We start from the raw sequence: 22,842 nt of genomic DNA, 5'->3' as shown, positions 1-22,842 counted from the left end.
TGGACCTCCAGACTCTGGCTCAGAACAGAATTAAGAAGGGCAGTTCTAGAAAAAACCAGAGCCTGATGGAATAAAATAGACTCAGACCACTCCAGTCTAGAGAAGCCACACCCTGTTCTGAGTGCTGACTGCAGCCAGGCACAAACCCGAGGTCAGCTCTCAGCAGCAGCATGCACTCTGATAGCTAGAGAAACAGAATCTCAGAGAGCTGGAGTATAACAAATCTGTCCTATAACCTGCCCCAAGTGGCTCAGCTAAAGTGGGACAGATTTCAAACCTGCCTCTCTGAAAGTAGAGCCTGGATTAACTGACCATCCAAGCTTTTCTGCTTTCTGCTTTAAAAAGACTTTGGGGCTGTCATCTCCAACCAAACACATCAGCCACAGGAGTCAAGGATGGTTGATCCATTTAAAGCACTGACCAACACTTACTGTAAACTCTGAACTGGGTGAGGCTTGTGCGGGAGTCAGAGGCAAAAGCCTGGTCTCTGGCCTAAAAGCGCTCATAGTCCATTTGAAGACAACACTAAGAAACATGAGATTACTAGAAGGGATAATATCCGAGATTGCATGGCACCTCCCCGGACACTGTCTTTGCACTGGCTTCCTCCTCCTGCTTCTCTGCTCATCACACTGCACTGCAATTATGTTTACAGTGACAATGGTCTCGTTAAGCTCAGGATCTTGCCTTATCTTTATCCACTTAACACCTGCAATGCTGCCAGGGATGGAGAAAGGGTGGGAGCGGGAAAGAAAGTGACTAGGTGTGCAGAGGAAATCACACCAATTCTCCACCTTATCTGCCTGGGCCGGGTCCTGGGAACGGATCATGTTATCATCCTATTCCTCTCTCTGCCACCACCATACCCGTTCCTGACTCCCTCCAGGTGGTCTGGGTTCCCTTGACTTCCTCCTGAGCTGTTACTTCTGACACAACCACACACACAGATGCTAAGGGCTCTGCTCCAATCTGCTCCAGCCAAAGGCCACCTTCAGGTCCCTGGCCCTGCCTGGCTGTTCTGTCCTTAGGCTACTACTTTGTCAGTGCTATGCCCTATTTTCTCCAGCCCTCAGCTTCTAGGCTCTCCAGTTTTCTCCATGGGTGATGGGGCAATGAGTTGCCAGGCCGATGGGATTCAGCCCCAAGACCCAGACAAGGGGGCAGAGAGAGCAGTAGAGGCCCCCAAATCAGGATAAAGCCTCATTTGGGGACACAGCAGTGCTGCCAAGACTTTCTTGGGTCAGGCCTGCTCCCTCCACATGTCCTCTGGGCTCTGGCAGGATAAGAGCATGACAACGGCTGGGCCAATTTCTTGGTACACAAGCCCCAAAGACCTGGGTTTCCCCTGACTCTCCCTAGCAGCCAAATAACCCCTTGAAGTCCTGGTGCAACTGTTATTCTGATTGAGGGGGCAAATGAGCAAATTGAAACCTTAGAGGCAGCACCTGTTCCCAAGGAAAAACCCCCTCCCCCACCGTTGGCGCTCCTGCTGGCTGGGATTTCATTTTCAGTGTGGGCAGGCTGCTCAGTGCCACGTTTTCCTCCTTCCTCCCCAGGGATGGTGGTGAAAATGCATGATTTGCAGGCTCCCACATGGCTGCAATGACTCCATGTGTTTTTTTCACTGCATATTCTCATTGTCACCGTTTTGGTGTCCTATAACCTGCACATATTGCCAAAATCCAATCTTGCCTTCCAAAGCGTTTTCAAATTTTGATCAATCAGGTCAAAATTATTAGTATCACAATCAAAAGAATATCTGAAAAGTTAAAGCTGAAAAAATTTGAAAAGCACAAAACCTGAATTCTATCCTTTTTTTTTTTCTGAGACAGAGTCTCACTCTGTCGCCCAGTCTGGGAGTGCACTAGCACAATCTCTCAGCTCACTGCAAACTCTGCCTGCCAGGTTTAAGCAATTCCCCTGCCTCAGCCTCCCGCGTAGCTGTGATTACAGGCGTGCACCACCACACCTAGCTAATTTTTGTGTTTTTACTAGAGACAGGGTTTCCCTATGTTGGCCAGGCTAGTCTCAAACTCCTGGCCTCAAGTGATCTGCCTGCCTCGGACTCCCAAAGTGCTGGGATTACAGGCGTGAGCCACCACGCCCAGCCTCTGTCCTTGTTTTTAAAGCTATACTACAAATTTCTGGTCTTTTTATTTTTTGTTGTTTTTGTTGAATTTTTTTTTTTTTTTAAACAAAACAGGATCTTACCCTGTCATCCAGGCTGGAGTACAGTGGCACAATCACGGCTCACCACAGCCTCAACTTTCTGAGCTCAGGCAGTCCTCCCACCTCAGCCTCCCGAGTAGCTGGAACTATAGGTGTGCACCACCATGGCCCACTAAGTTTTTAAAAATTTTTTGTAGAGATGGGGTCTCACTATGTTGCCCAGGCTGCTCTTGAACTCCTGGGCTCAAGCTGTCCTCCCATCTCAGCCTCCCGAAGTGCCAGGATTATAGGCATGAGCCACTGCACCCAGCCTAAAGCTGTACTCCAACTTTCTGGAATGTGTACTTGAGTTTGAGGCTGAACAATTCTGAGGTGATACAGTTTGGATCTGTGTCCTCACCAAGTCTCATGTTGAATTGTGGTCTCCAATGTTGAAGGTGAGACCCGGTGGGAGGTGGTTGGATTATAGGAGTGTTTCTCATGAATGGGTTGGCACCATCCCCTTGGTGCTGTTCTCCTGATGGTGAGTGAGTTCTCGAAAGATCTGGTTGTTTAAAAGTGTGCGGCACCTCCCCTCTCCCTCCCCACACCCCCCTTCTCCCACACCTTCTCCTGCTCCTGCCATGTTAAGACGTCTGCTCCCCCTTTGCCTTCCACCATGATTGGAAGCCTCCTGAGGCCTCCCCAGAAGCAGAGGCTGCTATGCTTCCTGTACAGCCTGCGGAACTGTGAGCCAATTAAACCTCTTTTCTTTATAAATTACTCAGTCTCAGGTATTTCTTTTTTTTTCTTTTTTTTTTTTTTTTTGAGACGGAGTCTCACTCTGTCACCAGGCTGGAGTGCAGTAGCGCAATCTTGGCTCACTACAAGCTCCACCTCTGGGGTTCAAGCGATTCTCCTGCCTCAGCCTCCTGAGTAGCTAAGACTACAGGCACGCACCACCACACCCAGCTAATTTTTGTATTTTTAATAGAGACAGGGTTTCACCATGTTGGTCAGGTTGGTCTTGATCTCTTGCCTCGTGATCTGCCTGCCTCAGCCTCCCAAAGTGCTGGGATTACAGGCGTGAGCCACCGCACCCGGCCCCAAGTCTCAGGTATTTCTTTATAGCAATGCGAAAATGGACTAATATATGAGGCTACACATTTATATTGATCGGGGTGTAGAAAATACTACCCCAAAATATGGCACTTTGGCATACTGAGTATTTTAAACTGAAAGAAATTGACAAAATCTCAGAAGCAGAAGTCTTTCTGACCTTTTCTCTCTCTCTTTTTTTTTTTTCTGAGACTGAGTCTTGCCCCGTTGCCCCAGGCTGGAGTGCAGTGGTGTGATCTTGGCTCACTGCAAGCTCCGCCTCCTGGGTTCAGGCCATTCTCCTGCCTCAGCCTCCCAAGTAGCTGGGACTACAGGCACCCACCACCATGCCTGGTAATTCTTTGTATTTTTAGTAGAGACGGGGTTTCACCATGTTAGCCAGGATGGTCTCGATCTCCTGACCTCATGATCTGCCCGCCTCAGCCTCCCAAAGTGCTGGGATTACAGGCATGAGCCACCTCGCCTGGCCTCTGACCTTTTCTCTTGAAGAGCCTTATTTGACAAGTGTTCTGCCCTATACCTGGAAGAAAGGACTATTACACAGAGAGGCCAAGAGAAATCTGAACAAACAGGCTAGTTTGTTACCTTTAGATCATAGCCTTTTGACCTCCAATCATATTTCTGCACAACTGTCCATAAAAATACAGTTTTCAGTCAGGTGCGGTGGCTCACACCTGTAATCCCAGCACTTTGGGAGGCCAAGGCAGGTGTATCACTTGAAGTCAGGAGTTTGAGACCAGCGTGGTCTCAAAGTGAAGCCCCATCTCTATGAAAAATACAAAACTTAGCTGCGTGTGGTGGTGCATGCTGTAGCCCTGGCTACTTGGGAGGCTGAGGCAGGAGAATGGCTTCAACCCCGGAGGTGGAGGTTGCAGTGAGCCAAGATCACGCCAGACTGGGCGACAGAGAGAATCCATCTCAAAAATAAAATAAAACATAATGAAATAAAATAAAAATACAGTTTTCCCTGGGTCGGGTCTTCATTTCTTTCTTTTTTTTTTTTTTATGAGATGGAGTTTCACTCTTGTTGCCCAGGCTAGAATGGTGCAATCTTGGCTCACTGCAACCTCCACCTCCCGGTTCAAGCGATTCTCCTGCCTCAGCCTCCTGAGTAGCTGGGACTACAGGCACCCGCCACCACGCCCGGCTAATTTTGTATTTTTAGTAGATACGGGGTTTCTCCATGTTGGTCAGTCTGGTCTCAAACTCCCGACCTCAGGTGATCTGCTTGCCTCAGCCTCCCAAAGTGCTAGGATTACAGGTGTGAGCCACTGCACCCGGCAGGGTCTTCATATTTGAATGCTCCTGCATCACGCAAAACTTTGGTTAAATACATTCGTTGTTTTTCTATTGTTAATCTGTCTTTTGTTATAGGGGTGTTGGCCATAAACCTTGAGATAGGTGAGGAATATATATCCCTTTTCTTTCCTTATCCCTTTTCTTCCCTACAATATTCATTCAAGACATTCAAACTGAGAAAGTCAGTTCAAAATAATAAACTTTCGAAGTTGTGTCTTACCCCAAGAGACAAGTACTTAATGTACCCCATTAGTTCTATTTTTTATTGTATGAATTCATACAAAACTATTCTGACAATGATCAAGGATGTTTCCAGGACCTGCTCTCACACGTTCCCTCACCCCCACCAGCTTTTGGCAAAGATAGTTGACTAAATACCACTAAATAGTGGCTTTTTTTTTTTTAACAATGACCTTATTTTATCTTTTAACTTTAACTGAGTCTTATATATAGACCTGCCCAACTGGAAAGCTTTTACACATGCTTCAGAATGCGGCAGTATTGCACAATGGTTTGGGGCAGGTTCTGTGGTTAAACATGGGATGGAACCCCAGCTCTACCTGGCTCAGCTGTACGGCCCTGAGCAAGTGACTCAACATTCCTACACATGGGGACCCCCGCTGGAAAATGGAGATGGTAACAGGTACCAGCCTCACACCTAGGAGGCGCTCACTTCATGCTCACTGCTAAGTTTCTTCTGTTTGTCCTGACTTTACAGCTTTCCCTAATTGCAATTCCCTGCTACAAACATCACAGATGGAGAACACATGGAGGGAACAAATGTTAGGTAGCCTGCTGAACCCTAGGGCCAAGTTCACCAGTAATCCTACTAGATTTTAGCATCATAATTCCTCTATCTGGCATGGCTCCACCATCAGGGCCCAGATGACCAAAGACACCCAGGAAGGGAATGAAGACTTCCTGTTGTTTAAAACTGTCCTTCTGTCTGTACTTCACTGCCCTCAGCAAACTGCCACTCCACAGCCATATGATCCTGATTCACTTCCTCTGCTTCCACAGCCAACATCTTCTCAGCACCAGAGAGAAACCTAATTCGCCCTTACTCCTGGGTTGCTTTCCATGTTGTCCTCAAGGTGCCTTGGGCATGGGCCACCAGTAAGGATTCACCCAGTGAGGATTCAGCTGTCACCTAGAAACTCAAAGTCTTCTCCCCATTGAAAGCTGTTGAGCTCACCTAGGCGGGCTCAAACCAGCTGACATCTGCCCTTTCAGCTAAAAACCTGCTTGCCGCAATAATCAAGATATTTCCACAACATAACTTGATGGGGAGGGGAGGGGACATTAATCACAGATTATTAAATGATGGTATGGTCAGGTGATGGAATATGACTCAGCCACTTAAAACAATGTGACTAGAGACTATGAAAAAAGATGTTCAAGACAAGGGGAGTGAAACAAAAAGCAGAGTCAAAAGAATTTGCACAGGTGCTCTGGACTGAATTGCATCCCCCCCAAATTCATGTGTTGAAGCCCAGGCCCCCTCAACGTGACTGTAATTGGAGACAGGGCCTGTGAGAAGGTGATAAAGGTTAAACGAGCTGGGATCCTAATCCCATAGGGTTAGTGCCCTTATAAGGAGAGGAAGACACATCAGAGCTCTCTCTCTGCCATGTGAGAAGGCCGCCATCTGCAAGCCAGGAAGAGAGGCCTCACCAGGAGCCAAATCGGCTGGCACCTTGATCTTGGACTTCTCAGCCTCCAGAACTGTGAGAAAATAACTTTCTGTTGCTTAAGGCACCTAGTCTGTGGTATTTTGTTATGGCAGCCCAAATTGACTAATGAGACAGTGAAATGCAATTTAAAAGTTAAAAAAAAAAAATTTCCCCTGCATGTGTGTTTATCTATTTTCTACCTGTATACATATGCAGGCACTGAAAACAGACTAGAAGTAGATACACCAAAATGTTCACAGGGGTAATCAGTGCATGGTGGAGTTAGGGATAATTATTTTATTCATTTTGCCTGTCAGTATTTTCAATAATGGCCATGCATTACTTTTAGAGATGGGGGGAATTAATTCTAGAAGAACGTTAAAGCTTGCCTCTCCCCTCACGTCTTCTTTGGCTTGAGTCACATCTCACAGAGAGAAAGACCAAGGCACGCTGCACCAATGAGCTCCCCGAAGTCATGCTTCCCCTCCCATGTCGTGCTGGCATTCTTTCTCCGAAGAAGAGAATGAGTTTCTAGACAGCAGAGCGGGCCCTTCTCAGGGCCAGGATGGTCCTGGCAGCAGTCGTTCTCTAACACATCACGACATGTGTTTCCAGTAACTCTGTTTGTGGCCGCTTTCTTATCACTCCTCCAGTGACCTTTGCTGGTTGCAGACTTACCGACTGGAGCCAGGTGGATTTGTTTGATTTTTGTTGATGGTTATTAGGAAGAGGAAGTGCCAGAAGGGATTACCTCAAGTTTAAACCTATTTCCAGCAGAGTCCCAGGGCCTTTAATTACACATGTTGGGTCTGTTTGGTAAAGAAGTGGTCAAAGATGTGCTTTTTATCTCCCTAGGAATCTCCTGCGACTGGCAGCATTCCATTTGTGCCTGATGTTCCTGTAAACTCCAGCCACAACTCCTGTGGGGAGGAGGGGCTGCTGTGGAGAATGGGATATGAAGTTGAAAGCTGGTGAGAGACTTTTTTTTTTTTTTTTGAGACGGAGTTTCTCTCTTGTTACCCAGGCTGGAGTGCAATGGCGCAATCTTGGCTCACTGCAACCTCTGCCTCCCAGCTTCAAGCAATTCTCCTGCCTCAGCCTCCTGAGTTGCTGGGATTACAGGCATGCGCCATCACACCTGGCTAATTTTGTATTTTTAGTAGAGATGGGGTTTCTCCATGTTGGTCAGGCTGGTATTGAACTCCCAACCTCAGGTGATCGACCTGCCTTGGCCTCTCAAAGTGCTGGGATTACAGGCGTGAGCCACCATGCCCGGCCACGTATCTGGGAGTTAAAAGCACCATATCTGGGAGTTCTTGGCCAGGCCGTGTCATATTGTCATTCCTGACAATAGAGGAAGATTAGAACTGCACCTGACAATAGAGGAAGATTAGAACTGCACCAGAATTTTGTTTTCTGGACCGCACTATTGCAGTCCCCAGAAGAGTGTCACGGGTCAGCCACTGCTGAACACAAGGATGAGGACAGTCGGAATGCTAAATGCCCAGCCCACCCAGCCCAGTCCAAAAGCAGCCTTTTTTTTCCTTTTTCTTTTATTTTTTTTTCTTAGTGAAATAGTAACAGACCATAGGGAGGCAATAGCTGTCTCTGGGACTATCAAGACACCAGCTCAGCTGCGCAGCAGACAAATGTCATTTTTCTGATACAGGTGGCCCTAATCAGAGAGATCCTACTACAGCTGGTGCTCAGAAATAACCTTTCCCACTCTCTGATTTACCCAGGCAAGTGAAAGAAGACAGACTCCAGGATTACATTCTCCAGAGCATGAGTATGTTGCTCTTCTTGATCTAACTTGCTGGTTAGAGGGATTGTCAAATTATAAAGTTGGTTAAGGTCCAAGATTAAAAAGTTTAATATGTAAAATGCAATTTTATTGGGGAGGATAATGAGGATGCTTCGTTACTGAGGGTCTTGGCATATTTTGGAGTAACAGTGAGGTCAATAAATTAGGAACTATTCCTCAGATGCTTTTATTAAAGACACAGCAATATAGGTCAAATGCACGTACAATTTCAGATAATAAGATTCCAATTTTTCCTTCAGCTTATGCCCCAGAGGGTATGGAATTTAGAGAGGAACATTTAGTTAAAATGGAAACATGAACAAGTGGGCTTTTCGTTGGAGGCCTTTTTCATCCTAGGCTGAGGGACCTTACTGCACAATTCTGCCCCTGGAAGGTTACTTCATCCACAACCCTCAATATCCCAGCAATATCCTTTCAGCAAGAGCACACAGAACACAGATTCTTGCCCCAGTCACTGGAATCCTTCAACCCCCTCAAGGAGAGCTAAGCAACATTCTTTTTCTTGGCATCATTGCCTCATTAGAGCAACTAAAACAGGTCCTGAAAGATATAGGGCATGGCCTCCACCATAAGAGTGCCTTCCCTGGAGTCAAACCCAGCCTCCTCTCTGATGATCTTAGCACCACTCTCCATGACCCTAGCCTGTCCCTGTGCCAGAAGGGCTGTCTGGGGTGGGTGGCATGAGGGGGTATTTTAGTTTACCCACAATTCTGCTGCAATATAGACATGTAGTCTTTAAATCACACATTAGGGTTTTTTAAAGCATGGCACCAATACACTGATGGCACTCTACATGATATTAAGTAGTATTAAAACATAGCATTTTTTTTTTTTTTCTGAGATGAAGTCTCCCTCTGTTGCCCAGGCTGGAGTACAGCGGTGCAATCTCGGCTCACTGCAACCTCCGCCTTCCAGGTTCAAGCGATTCTTTCCCTCTGCCACCCGAGTAGCTGAGGCTACAGGCACGCACCACCGCACCTGGCTAATGCATTTTTCATTTTAATGGTTATGTAGTTATTTTAGTGTGGATTCAAGAAAAAAAATTAGCACATCAATGGTTTTTCCATGGCTATTATTTAGGAATGAGGGTAAGAAATAACACATTTAATTAAAAATTTTAAATGGTAGGTAACTTAATAGCATAGGTGATATATAAATAGGGCAAAATTCATGAAGGCTACACTTTGGGGAAAAGATGGCCACAGTTTAGGAAAAAGAGCCACCCATCCCACTCTGTGGCAGTTGGACAAATTAACCAATGTATATGAAACACTTGATAAGTATATTAAAATGCCAAAGACAGCCTTCCACAGTGCTAACAGACATGGAATCAGAAAGTTGAAGTTCCGATCGTAGCTCTATCATTTACTTAGCTCTGTGATCATGGGCAAATTATAACTCTTTTAGAAATAAAAATTCCTATCTCATAAGATTTTCTGAGAATTAAATGTGATAACATTTATAAAGCATTCAGCACAGCACCTGGCATATAGCAAGTGCTTAGAAAGTAGGAGTGATTATAATTGCAAAGGCCTCATTTCTAAAGTAGGCTACCCATGTATCTGCCCTGAAGATTACCCTCAAAGAAGATGCAGCCCGAATAGTACAAGAACATTTAGTCCTTTGATTCATAGGTCAGCTCCCAGAGAAATATGCATGCAGACACATTTGCAAACCCCAAAACTGCATACAATTTTAAGACATTAACAGGCCCCCAATTGACACCTCCTTTAACCATAACCCGCACTGACTATACACCTGGTAAACTAAGATGGAAAACCAGGGTAACAAGAGGTATCTCCAACTACTTCCACCATAGGGAGGCCTGGACTCATCCCACCTTCCGGGTGCATTCCTAAGACTGACTGGTTCTCTTTGGGTGCCTCTTAGTACACAGGCTATCACAGCTTTATTCTCTATGTGGGCAGAATGCAAATAAGGTCTTGAGGGCCCCCCCGACACCCTCATCCCCAGTAACTGGCTTGTTCTCCCTGCCCTGGCTCAGCGTAGTACAGCCCAACCTTGCAATTTAACTCAGTGCTGATGGAGTTGGGTAAACTGAAGTGCCTAGCAAATGTACGTGGAAAACCACGGTCCCTGATAAGCTGCTGATACGGTGTGCTTGTGCTTCCGCCAGTTCTATTTAAACACTGATAGACCCTTGGGCAAACAAGAAGCCTTTTGTGCTCTGAGCATCCACAACTGCCATCCTGAGCCCAATCTGGACATGAGCAAGCCTCACAGTGGGTGGAAGTGAGGGTGGGGAAGAGACAAACTTTTCCTGCTTTTTATCAGATACATGCACACAGGCAAGACCAAGCTGATCTTCAAACCTGGGGGCCCCAATCTTTCCCCACACTCCCTACCCTACCTCACAGTGATCTCTTAACAATGGAGATTTAGAAAAATTTTTCTTTTTCTTTTTTTTTTTTTTTTTTGAGTCAGAGTCTGGCTCTGTCACCCAGGCTGGAGTGCAGTGGCGCAATCTCGGCTCACTGCAAGCTCTGCCTGCCGGGTTCAGGCCATTCTTCTGCTTCAGCCTCCTGAGTAGCTGGGACTACAGGCTCCCGCCACTATGCCCGGCTAATTTTTTTTGTATTTTTAGTAGAGACGGGGTTTCACCGTGTTAGCCAGGATGGTCTTGATCTCCTGACCTCGTGATCCGCCCGTCTCGGCCTCCCAAAGTGCTGGGATTACAGGCGTGAGCCACCGCGCCCGGCCTAGAAAAAATTTTCTAGAAAATGCACTGTAGTGTTTGTAAAGTTCTACTTTTTTTTTTTTTTTTTTTTTTTTTTTTGAGATGGAGTCTCACTTTGGAGTGCAGCGGTGTGATCTCTACTCACTGCGAACTCTACCTCCTGGGTTCAAGTTTCTCCTGCCTGAGCCTCCCAAGTAGCTGGGACTACAAACGCGTGCCACCATGCCCAACTAATTTTTGTATTTTTAGTAGAGATGGGGTTTCACCATGTTGGCCGGGCTGGTTTCGAACTCCTGACCTCGGGTGATCTGCCCACCTCGGCCTCCCAAAGTGCTGGGATTACAGATGTGAGCCATCAGGCCCAGTAAATTCAAAAAATTGTACTTTTGAATTTAATTTTTTTTCTTGAATATTAATGTGGATTAGAGACTTGCTCATGAAAATTTGATTCTGGCCAGGCAGTTTGGTCATCACCTGGGAAGTTTTTACAAATGCAGAATCACAAGCCCCAGCCTAGACCTCCTAAACTAGAACCTGCATTTTATTAAGCTTCCCAGGTAGTTTGTATGCATATTAAAGTGTGAGAAGGACTAGGTTCGAGCATTTATGTATAAGGCTACTAGAAAGGTATATTGATAACAGTAAATGATTATAGCTTCCTTTCAGATTTGCAACAGATTTTGATCTAAATATTGAGTATAAAAAATAAAAGTTAAATTTAAAGGATGAGACTGATAACAGTCATAACTTCTCAAATCTAAATGAATATTTCCTGCAGATAACTCAATATATATGACCTCAACTGGGCAGCTTTACTCACTCTTCTCTAACATAAAGACACACTCTTCCCATGAAGGTTCACATCTGTATACATTACAATTGCTGGCATTTTAAGAGGCTAATAAACACTCTATTTTGCGCTATTGACAGAAGGCAGATTTCTAAAAATCAGAGTTAAGATGTTCCATAATAAACATGGGTTAACTTTGTAAAATAAAAAGGGGTGGGGGCAGGGATGATGGTAGGGGGAGAAGTATTGGTTAGTGGTCAAGAATGTCTTGATTTGGATTCTTGCTCCGTCCACCGGGTGACCTGACCTCTCTGGGAGCCAGCTCCTTTAGTGTAAAATAGGGATAATAGCGCTGTTGCTGTTCAATTCTGGAGGGTTAAAAGATTCTGCGTGAAAAGGACTGTAGCAGCACTTGAACACAATAAATGTTGAATAAATGTAAGCTATTAATATGAAATTAGAATTGAAATCCTGTCTCGAGATACCATTTTGCTTAATTGAGAGAACTTGTCATGTCTCTGTCCAGCACTTGATCTGACTCTTAGCTAGAAAGATTCATACTATCAGCTGTGCCTATCTCACTGGCTTAGAGAAAGGATAAAAAAAACCCTGCAGTACAAGCGGGGGGTGGCGGTGGGGGCACTGAAGCCACGCTCCAGGTGAGGTGGGGAGGCACACTGATGGAGGGGTATGAGCCCACTTCATGGGGAACATGCACAAAGAAGAAAACATCTCAGGCTGCTGTGGGAGGGCAGATGTCCTGTGCCTGCAGTCCAGAATCCCCCCCCCCCCATTCCCACCTTCAATAAAGGGAATCCTGTGGGAAGAGAAAGGAATGTGTTAAAGTGTAGATCAAGAAGGGACAGGAGAATAAAAAGAAATGGAAGCAGGTGCACACACAGGAAAGATGATGAGTGTTCTATTGTTGTTAAAGTGTTCATGCTCTAACAACACAAACCAAATTAATCCCAGCCTCCCCACTTAAGGACGGTAAGGGGCAAGTCAGTTAACATGAGTCTCCATTTTTTTAAAAATATACAACAAGGATCACAGTATTCCCTACCTCAAAGGGTTGGGGAGATGATTAAATGTACCTGTGAAGAAGAAAGCAGAGTACTTCGCACATGATAAATGCTCAATAAATGGTATTCATTACTATCCATCTATGATACGCATCTGCAACACACAAATATACATGTTTACTGTAGGTTTAATCCCAGGGTCAAGGAATTTGATGTGAACTTCCAATCAACAGAGAAACCAGGTCTCTTTTGGATGCCCTATGGATGAAAGAAGACCAAGGGTATAGGACGCCTTTGTCATAATTGTTGCAACAGTCTAATTATTCCTCTTGGCAATGAAGCAATGGAAAAAAGAGGTATTAGAAGTTGGCTTTAAAAACACCATCATCGGCTGGGCGCGGTGGCTCAAGCCTGTAATCCCAGCACTTTGGGACGCCGAGGCGGGCGGATCACGAGGTCAGGAGATTGAGACCACGGTGAAACCCCGTCTCTACTAAAAATACAAAAAATTAGCCGGGTGCGGTGGCGGGCGCCTGTAGTCCCAGCTACTCAGGAGGCTGAGGCAGGAGAATGGCGTGAACCCGGGAGGCGGAGCTTGCAGTGAGCCGAGATTGCGCCACTGCACTCCAGCCTGGACGACAGAGCGAAACTCCTTCTCAAAAAAAAAAAAAAAAAAAAAAAAATCATCGAGGCCAGTTGTGGTGGCTCACACCTGTAATCCCAGCACTTTGGGAGGCCGAGGAGGGCGGATCGCTTAAGGTCAGGAGTTCGAGACCAACCTGGCCAAAATGGTGAAGCTCCGTCTCTACTAAGCATATAAAAATTAGCCGAATGTGGTGACGGGCGCCTATAATCCCAGCTACACGGGAGACTGAGGCAGAAGAATCACTTGAACCCGGGAAGTGGAGGTTGCAGTGAGCCGAGAAGGCACCGTTGCATTCCAGCCTGGGCAACAAGAGTGAAACTCAGTCTCAAAAAACAAAAACAAAAACCTCATGGGGCATTTGTCAGAACGAGTTGAAAAGCAGAAAAAGACAAGATAATCTACAGTGCAGCAAAGACTATTTAAAAAATTTAACATCTGATATAAACAGAATGGCTTAAGAGACCTCATCTCACTGGGCTGTGCCAGTATGCTAGTACTACCTATGTAAAAATAATAAATTCACAAAAACAAGTCTGAAAAAGAACAAACAGCTGATTTTTGGAGATAGTGGCTTAGAAAGTGACTTTTTAGATGTGCTCGTAAGTTTTGCAAAATCAGGACATTTTGAAACCCCTGTAAGATTGACGGAGGAAAAAAAATGTATAACGGTCTAACAGTTTTAGGCAAAGTAAGAGATGAGTTGAGTGTTTACTTAGGGCAGTGGTTTTCAAGCCATTTTTTTTCAGCTGCAGAACCCTTTTTGTAAAACAAAATCTGAGATCCCAAATACTCTGAGTAAATTTATTTATATATTGTTTTAGTATTTGTTCATGTCTGTAAATGAGATCACAAATAACCACACAATTGAACACATATTTGAAAATACATCTTATTACATGATTAAGGCTGTTTTTAAAAGATAAAATTCCAATTAAAAGTTTATAGAATCCTAGTGTTTTGTGGAAGGTAATTCAGAAGCATCAGAAAGATTATGAAATTTGGGACTAGCCAGGTGCTTCTCCATGGAGGCCCGAGAGTTGTCATAGATTCATGCAGATGCCATTGGAGGTGATCTATATAGTGAGAGAGAACAAAGAGCAGAGGACACCCCAATGCTTTCTGTTTAATGGCCAAGCCAAACTAGTACTGAAGGGGCATGAAGAGGTGAGCCTGTGAACACTGTGACAAATGCCACCACTGTGAAAAGCTCCCCAGATCCCCCAATAAAGGGGAAAACAGGCAGGCCCTATCTGGGCAGGCTTGGATTGGTAGGACTGGGTTGGGGGGCACAGACACAGGCTGGAACCATCTATCCAGGGGCATACAGGAACGTTCCTTGGAGAGCTTCAGGAAGAGAAAGCAGGCATGTGGTTTTCTTGTTGGATGCGGCTAGATGGAATGGGAAGATAGAAAGCAACTAGGGTTAGGCCGGGCGCGGTAGCTCACGCCTGTAATCCTAGCACTTTGGGAGGCCGAGGCGGGCAGATCACCTGAGGTCAGGAGTTCGAGACCAGCCTCACCAACATGGTGAAACCCCCATCTCTACTAAAAATACAAAAGTTAGCCGGGCACGGTGGCAGGCGCCTGTAATCCCAGCTACTCGGGAGACTGAGGCAGGAGAACCGCGTGAACCCAGGAGTCGGAGGTTGCAGTGAGTCAAGATCACGCCATTGCACTCCAGCCTGGGGACAAGAGTGAGACTTCGTCTCAAAACAAACAAACAAAAAAAACAAAAACAAAACAAAAAAAAGAAGTAACTAGGGTTCAAATGGCCCAGGGTTAAGATTTGGAGAAAGGAAAGGGAGAGTGGCCACTGAGAAAATGGCCCTATCTACAGTTGTGTAGGAATTTAGGACAGAGAAGTAACAAGAGTGATCTAAGCAGCACTGGAAACGTAGGGGAAGGGGGAGGTGTGGAGAGGGCGGCAAAGAAGACATGGAAAGGGCAGGGAAAAGAGCAGAGAATGTAAGGCCAGTGCAGAAAGAAACAAAGCAAAGGATAAGAAGTTCAAAGGCTGCTTCGAATACCTAAATCCATACAAAGATAGTACATGGCAAGTCTTGTAATGTAATACAAATGGACTAAGCAAAAAAGAGGCCAGAGTTTCAGCCTATAGAACTCAGGAAAGGAAATGAGAATCAAAGTTTATTGAATTTATAGAGTGTTTTGATGTTAGTGAGTGTTGGAAAATTATTTGCCGGGGGAGGGAGGCTTTGGTTGCTTGGTGGTAAAGAACGCAAAATAATCCCTTTTATAGTGATCTGTGAAGATCAAATGAACATGTATATAAGTTCCCACATAAACATATGATAATATTACCAGAAAAGCAATAGTAAATCATATTCTCATCTGGGCTGCAGGAATTTAGGAGGATAAGAATGATCTGATTTATCAGGGATGGCCTAATGACATTTAGGAAAGAAGGAATGAGGAAAGGCAGGGTTTATGAGAGCTATACGGTCCTGAAAAGGAAATGAATTCCCTCGGTTTGAATTATAGGTTTGGGCTTTTCATGTCCTGCCCTTAGACCCAATACTATAGCTGATCAGCTGTGAAGAGCTGTTTGCTAGATGCTGGGCACTTTACCTCCCTAAAAATGGCCCTGTGAGAAAATATTCCAGCACACAGATTAGAAAACCAAAGCTTGGATGGGACATGCAAATGACCCAAGATTACACAGCCAGTAAATGGGGAGCGAGGGCTCAAGCCCTAGGCTAACAGTCACAAGTCCCCTTGGCAGCTGGTTTTCTAGGTCCTGGCCACATAGCACCCTGAGATGTTCCCCCTCCATCCTTTTGGCCCTTTTGGGGGTGGCCTCTTCAAGTGGCAGTAATCTCTCCTTTGAGGGCATTTGGTTTTACGAACATCTTTAAAAGTGCCCTTCTGGTGAAAATTAAGTTAGCAGCAAGCTTGAAAAGTGTAAAAAGCTTCTTCCATCACTATGCAAACAAAGCAGAAAAACATTACATATTAAGATTTCTTGGACAGGAAAGCACTTTGTCCCCTACCAATCTCCTCCCAGACTAAAATCTCCTTGTGTTCAGGGGCTGTCTTGTACAAATCTTTGTATATACTACATCCAGCATAAAGTCATGTATGTCATAACTGGCTAATAAGATAGTTTTTATCAAATAAAGGCCCAAAGCAACTATATGCAAGAAGGCAGAGCACAATTATTTATAATATATAAAAACCGTATTTTTCAAAGTAGATCATCACTTCTAACACAGGTGATTACACAAATGCCATCTGCAATTCTTTCTGAGGGGAATAAACCACTATGGATGGAGGCAAAGCCAAGGACACATAGAATTTGAAGATGGAGGGAACGTTTTCTTGGCTTCTCTTCAGCTGTCTGATGTCACCAAAGAAGTGGGTTGGCTTGGATAAACTTATGACCTCTGTTTGGCCCTGTGTTCCTAAAAATTTTATGGGAAGGTCACTAATAAACTAAGTGTGTAAATGCTCCACCATCTAGTTAAAAAATAATAACTGCTACTGGAGCTGACTTATACTACATATTTTCTGCAAAACACATTTACTTACCTTTCCTTCTAATAAAATACACCCAGCAATAAATAAAAGGCAGTAAAAAGTATCCATGCCTTGCTATTAAACTTGATATATTTTTAACAACAGGTTTTAGTATACTGTTTTTAGAAGGATCAGGTATTTGAAAATAAGCACCCAATGAGGACATGATTAAGATTGGCACCAAGGTACAAATATAATAATTTGTCCCAAGTACAGTGTCTGTACTCAGAGAATTTAAATGTCTACCCATGAAAGATCAGATTGCACTTTAAAATGGTCAATATACTGCTAGCAATGAGTCACTTGTATAAAAATGCCACTCTAAAGCACATTATAGTCTTTTTGGGGTTTTTTGTTTTTGTTTTTTCAAGTTTAAACTACAGTCTAGTGGATTTAGTTCTTCATGCTTTTGCCTAAGTGCTACAATGGCAGGGAAAGAGACTTTGGAATTTCAGATTTTTTTTTCTTTCTTTTTTGTAAAGAAAACCTCTCAAGAGGGTATCCAACCACTTTTTGGAGACATAAACATATGTAAAGCAAAGTGACCCAAATAAAGGAAGAATTAAAATATATATATATTCATTCTTAAATTTATTCTTCAATTTAGGCCAATTCTCTTTTACGGGCTCCTTGCAATTAGCTGGCAATCTTGCCCTGTGGGTCTGAAGGATTAAAGCAGGAGCAAAGAACAAAAGGAGTGTCTGCTACACTCCTCCATCGGTCCTTTCTAAACAAATCAGACTTCATCTCCTCCAGTGCCTCCTTACCACCTCATCTTCTTTCCTCTACCCATAATCCCTTAGGGGAAGGACTGTTAACATGAGAAAATGCTACATAAATGAAATTCCTTCAGAATCAACACAGATTTGAAAATGGCTCCAGAAACTAGAGGGTGGTTTTTATGGTTTTCTCATTTTGGAATTTTGGGCAAAGCACAGCTTTTTGGATCACTGGATCTTTAAAAGATACATAACAGTAGGTAATAAGCCACCCAAATTAAGTTTACCAGAAATTTAGATGTACTCCTTTCCCTCTTGCAGACAATTGAGGACAATGCTCCCAGAAGGTCACTACATTAAAGGAAGCATAGCCTGGGAGCAGCAGACATGACGTCTATTGAACTTACTGTTCCATCTGTCACTGACATGGGCCACACACAAATCTCTAAAGCTCTTGGGGTCTTTAAGGCGCCTGCTAATCCATTCCTTTTCCTTTACCCTTAAGTCATTCCAAATAGGAGGATCTATTCTGTGTTTAAAGACTTCCAAGGAAGAGTCCACAATCACTCAGCCAAATATTTAGAAATTAATTTCCCTATAGCCTTTCCCCGTTGCTCTGAATGCACATTCCTTCCCATAGTCCTGCCATTCTGAAGAGGAAAATATTGTGGCCATGAGCTTTGAGACCTATATAAAGACAAAATAATTCTTAATCTACCCAACCATCAATTTTTTTTTTTTTTTTAAAGATGGAGTTTCACTCTGTTGTCCAGGCTGGAATGGCACAATCTCGGCTCACTGCAACCTCCGCCTCTGAGTTCAAGTGATTCTCCTGCCTCGGCCTCCCAAGTAGCTGGGGATTACAGGCACGCACCACCACACCCGGCTAATTTTTGTATTTTTAGTAGAGCAGAGGTTTCACCATGTTGGCCAGGCTGGTCTCGAACTCCTGACCTCAGGTGATCTGCCCGCCTTGGCCTCCCAAAGTATTGGGATTACAGGCGAGATCCACCGCGCCTGGCATCCATGAAATTTTTTGATGAAAAACTAGTTCATAATTTATAAAGTGTAGATACAAATGTACTGCACTCAGCCTTCTTCTATGGAAGTGAAGATGAGAGGTAAGTACTTACTTACCCATTATCCTTACCCTTATTTGGAAGCTCTGTGGAACTACTGTAGGAACTAAGTCTATAATTCAATGAGGTGGATATTGGAAATATATATATATAAGTCCAATACCTAAATCTAGAGAACTGCTAAACCAGAGAAGAGCTTACGGACAAAAATAGGTTATACAGATTCAACTCACTTCACAGTCTCAGGGACAAAATATATAATTAACCAAAAAGAGAAAAAAAGATGATTTTTGTCCTACACATGACCATGCATATACAGATCTAGGGCTTGAGAGTCACTGAATCAAACCTATAAAAATATGGACTGCTAATTTTGCTTCTTCAGGTCACCAGTGCCCACTATTTTCATCAACTATATAGTACCAAAGCATACTAGTAATAAATAAATAGTAATAAATACATAAAAAGTAATAAATAGTGAAAATGTTGATCCATCTGATTTCTCTGCAATCACTGATTTATCTGCAATCTGTTAAAATATAAACTGGAAATAAATCATATACATGAAAATCCTCAGTGTTGATAATCAGAGAAAAAAGCAACATATTAAAATGACATCCAAACAGAGGAACTGCCAAATACGGCCTATGAAATGTTCTGTCAAAATAAAGATGTGGAATCAGGAAGCAGATGGCAAAATTCTTTCTAAAACCTCACTTAAGCAGCATTTTAGGCATTTCTGACAGTTCTGCAAATGAAAAGAGGGATGTTTCATCAAGAGTAACTCTAGCCCAGTTATGATGATAGGTTGCTCCAGTCCTCTCCAACTTGGCTCAGGAAGTATCTGGCTTAAATCGGGGAGGGGAAGTGGGAGGCAAAGCAGCTCTCAGCAGGGGACACGAATGCAAACCCAACTATGCAAGGTAAAAATCACTCTAGCTTTGGCATTTTGGTTGAATTTCATTAGAATCAGGCTGGGTTTCATAACCAGAAGGCAGAACTTCCTTAGTTTTATACTTTTTCTAATAATGCTTTGTCAGGGAAATCATCTTCTCTATTTTAGAGATTTCTTTTAGATTTTTGACCTGTTTTCTTGTTTCCCAGGCTGCGTATATCACTCGCGAACCTTCCAGACAACTGAAGAATAACAATGAATACTGCCATCTTCCCAGAGCTCCAGCACTAATCTTTGTTAAGGCTTAGAGGAAACCACTTTTCTCAGTTTTGATGTCTATGAATCTGCAATCACTAATGAATGGGGAAAAGTCTGTGAAACATTTATTTCCTACATCAATGATTAAAATTAGCTGTTTTTAGAGCAGAATGAACAACATACAAAGCAGGTTGGACGACATCTATTTCACACAATTGCATCTCAGTTTCCGACCTAGGTAAAATCCTGCATAAATGTAAGAGAATCCTCTATATTCATATGTTCTGTATTCAGGTTTAAGAGATGTGCATTTTACATTTACATTTTATTAATTCATCAACTGATACTTAAGAATTAAAACTCTCAAAATCAGAAGACAATGCTTTTTGGTAAAGAAAAAAAGAAACAGGCTATAAGTAAAAACAGGTATAAAAATTAACACAAAACCTTTGAGTAATGTATTTATCCTATAAGCGGAAAATTCTGAGAATAATGGAGGACTGAGGGGATTAAAATGCCACGCAGTAGATGGACTATTTCAGATTTTATAGTCAGGGAAACTGGCTTCGGGAGGACAGCTCTCAATTCATGTACTTTACGTAAGAGCAGTTCTTTCTATAGGCCATAAAGTTGTAGGTGATACAATCAACTGGGTTATAAAATAGCTTCTTTTTAGAATGGAGATGATACAAAATCAATTTCTACAACCATCATTTCCTCCTGAACACCTCTTTCACTTTCAACCTAAACTTACTCTCCCCTTTGGGAATTCCCAGTGTATTTCTTTGAGATGTCTTCCACGTTAATAGTAGAGCCTACAAAGAACCAACATGCAGAGGCTACTTGTCAAAGGGCACTTTCTGTAGGTAGTCTAAAAGAACACAATTATACACATACACAAACGTGTACAGGTATACGCAAAAGGGAAAAGGAGATGCAAGAGTACTGTACTACTGCTTTAACAAATGCTCTCACCCAATCCACCTTATCCATCTTACAGGCTAGAAACACTATTTAGGGTTTAAAATACGCAAAAAAAATTTTTTTTAAATATATAAACCATCTATGGAAGCATATTTTGCCTTCTGTTATGACCCTCATCATTCCTCAAATCATATTCTAAAAGCCTGAGAGGTGAAAATCTTCTGAACAGCTGAACCACCCACAGAACCTGAAAATTATTATACATTTTGCACATGATTAACCTATATTCACCACTGAGGTTTAACCAAGAACCAGATTCACGTAGGTAATAGGGGTCACAACTACTTTTTCATAAAATATACCCTCCTACTGGCCAGGTGAGGTGGCTCACGCCTGTAATTCCAGCACTTCAGATTGCTTGAGCCCAGGAATTCAAGACCAGTCTGGGCAACATGGCAAAACCCTGTCTCTACTAAAAATACAAAAATTAACTGGGTGTGGTGGCACATGCCTGTAGTCCCAGCTACTTGGGGAGGCTGAGGTGGGATGGCTTGAGCCTGGAAGGTGGAGGTTGCAGTGAGCCAAGATCACGACTTTGTACTTAAGTCTGGGCGACAGAGCGAGACCCTGTCTCAAAAAAAAAAAAAAAATCTACGCATCCATCTATCTATACAAACACACATCCTCCTACTTTACATAAATGTACAATTCCATGTCTATTCTTGGCATGTTTTCAGTTAAAATTAGATTACTGATGTTTACAAGAAGCACGGTCAAATGATTTTTTTCATTTTATGTCAATGTTTACACGCCAACCCTCCAGAAGGTTGGGACAATGGGAAGAGGGCATTGGACTGGATGTAAAGCCTGAAGCCAGGGGTCTAGTTTTGTTAGGGTCTAGATTCTCACCCCAGAATCTTACCCCCTCAGGCAATCACTCAAATTGAAATATCACTTCTATTGGTCCTGATACTCTACTTCAGTAGTTATCTTACTTCTTCCTTTGAATGTAAACCATTTATAGCTAAGTAGAGTATATTTTAGTATAAGAACACAGTGAAGGCTGGGTGCGGTGGCTCACACCTGTAATCCCAGCACTTTGGGAGGCCGAGGCGGGCGGATCACGAGGTCCAGAGCTCGAGACCAGCCTGACCAACATAGTGAAACCCCGTCTCTACTAAAAATATAAAAATTAGCTGGGCGTAGTGGTGCGCGCCTGTAATCCCAGCTACTTGGGAGGCTGGGGCAGGAGAATCGCTTGAACCTGGGAGGCGGAGGTTGCAGTGAGTGGAGATCGCAACACTGCATTCCAGCCTGGGCGACAGGGCGAGACTCCGTCTCAAAAAACAAACAAACAAAAAACACATAGTGAAGACCAAACAAAATTTCATCTGTACTAATAATGACTCACGGTGGGCCAGAGCTCAAGTCAGTATGTAATAAGAAAGCAAAGGGAAAAAAAAAATCATTTACTTCACTAAAACTTCTGTTGTTTCTTTAAAACTCTAAACAAAATTGACCCTATAAGTAAAGATATTCATTCTTATCATTTTTTAACAAGCAAATTTTAATAATGCCTTTTATTTCTATACAAAGCAATGTAACTTTCTGAAAAAAAAATGGCTATACAGAACCCTTTAAACATAAGAGTACAGAGTTTCAAATGGCAACAAGAAGTTAAGAAACATAGGGCACTGTGTCATTATGGGTGAATCCTAGTCGTCCTGCAGCCCAAGGTCCAAGCTAGTTTACTCCATAACCTTAAGTAAATAACCACGGTTCCTATGAATACCTTTCCAAAACCATTTATTATAAAAACTCACCCTTTATCCATTATCAGTATTAACGTATCGAAGTGAGAAAGAACATGGAAGAGAAAAATGACAATTAATGCAGCGTGAACATTTTCATCCTGAATACCAGTAAGGACTCTAGATGATATATGGTGCCCACTTCATGTGCCTCAAAAGATTTTAATTTTCAGAACATTTAAACGATTAAAGAGAAATCATCCTCTTAACTAGGTATTTTAAAGCGTATCAAACTGTAGGTTTACATTTGACAAAGTCTTATGGACCACCAAATACGTAGAAATAGGAATTCCAAATATTTCAGCTCGTTGAATATACAAAACCAAATAAGGCGCAAGGACCTGAAGAATAAACACAAAGCTAGTCTACAATGTTTGAGTTAACGTGATTTAGGACCCTTCT

The sequence above is a fragment of the Pan troglodytes genome, chromosome 4 (assembly GCF_028858775.2).
Source record: "Pan troglodytes isolate AG18354 chromosome 4, NHGRI_mPanTro3-v2.0_pri, whole genome shotgun sequence".
Classification (NCBI taxonomy): Eukaryota; Metazoa; Chordata; class Mammalia; order Primates; family Hominidae; genus Pan; species Pan troglodytes.
This window is presented reverse-complemented; position numbering follows the sequence as displayed.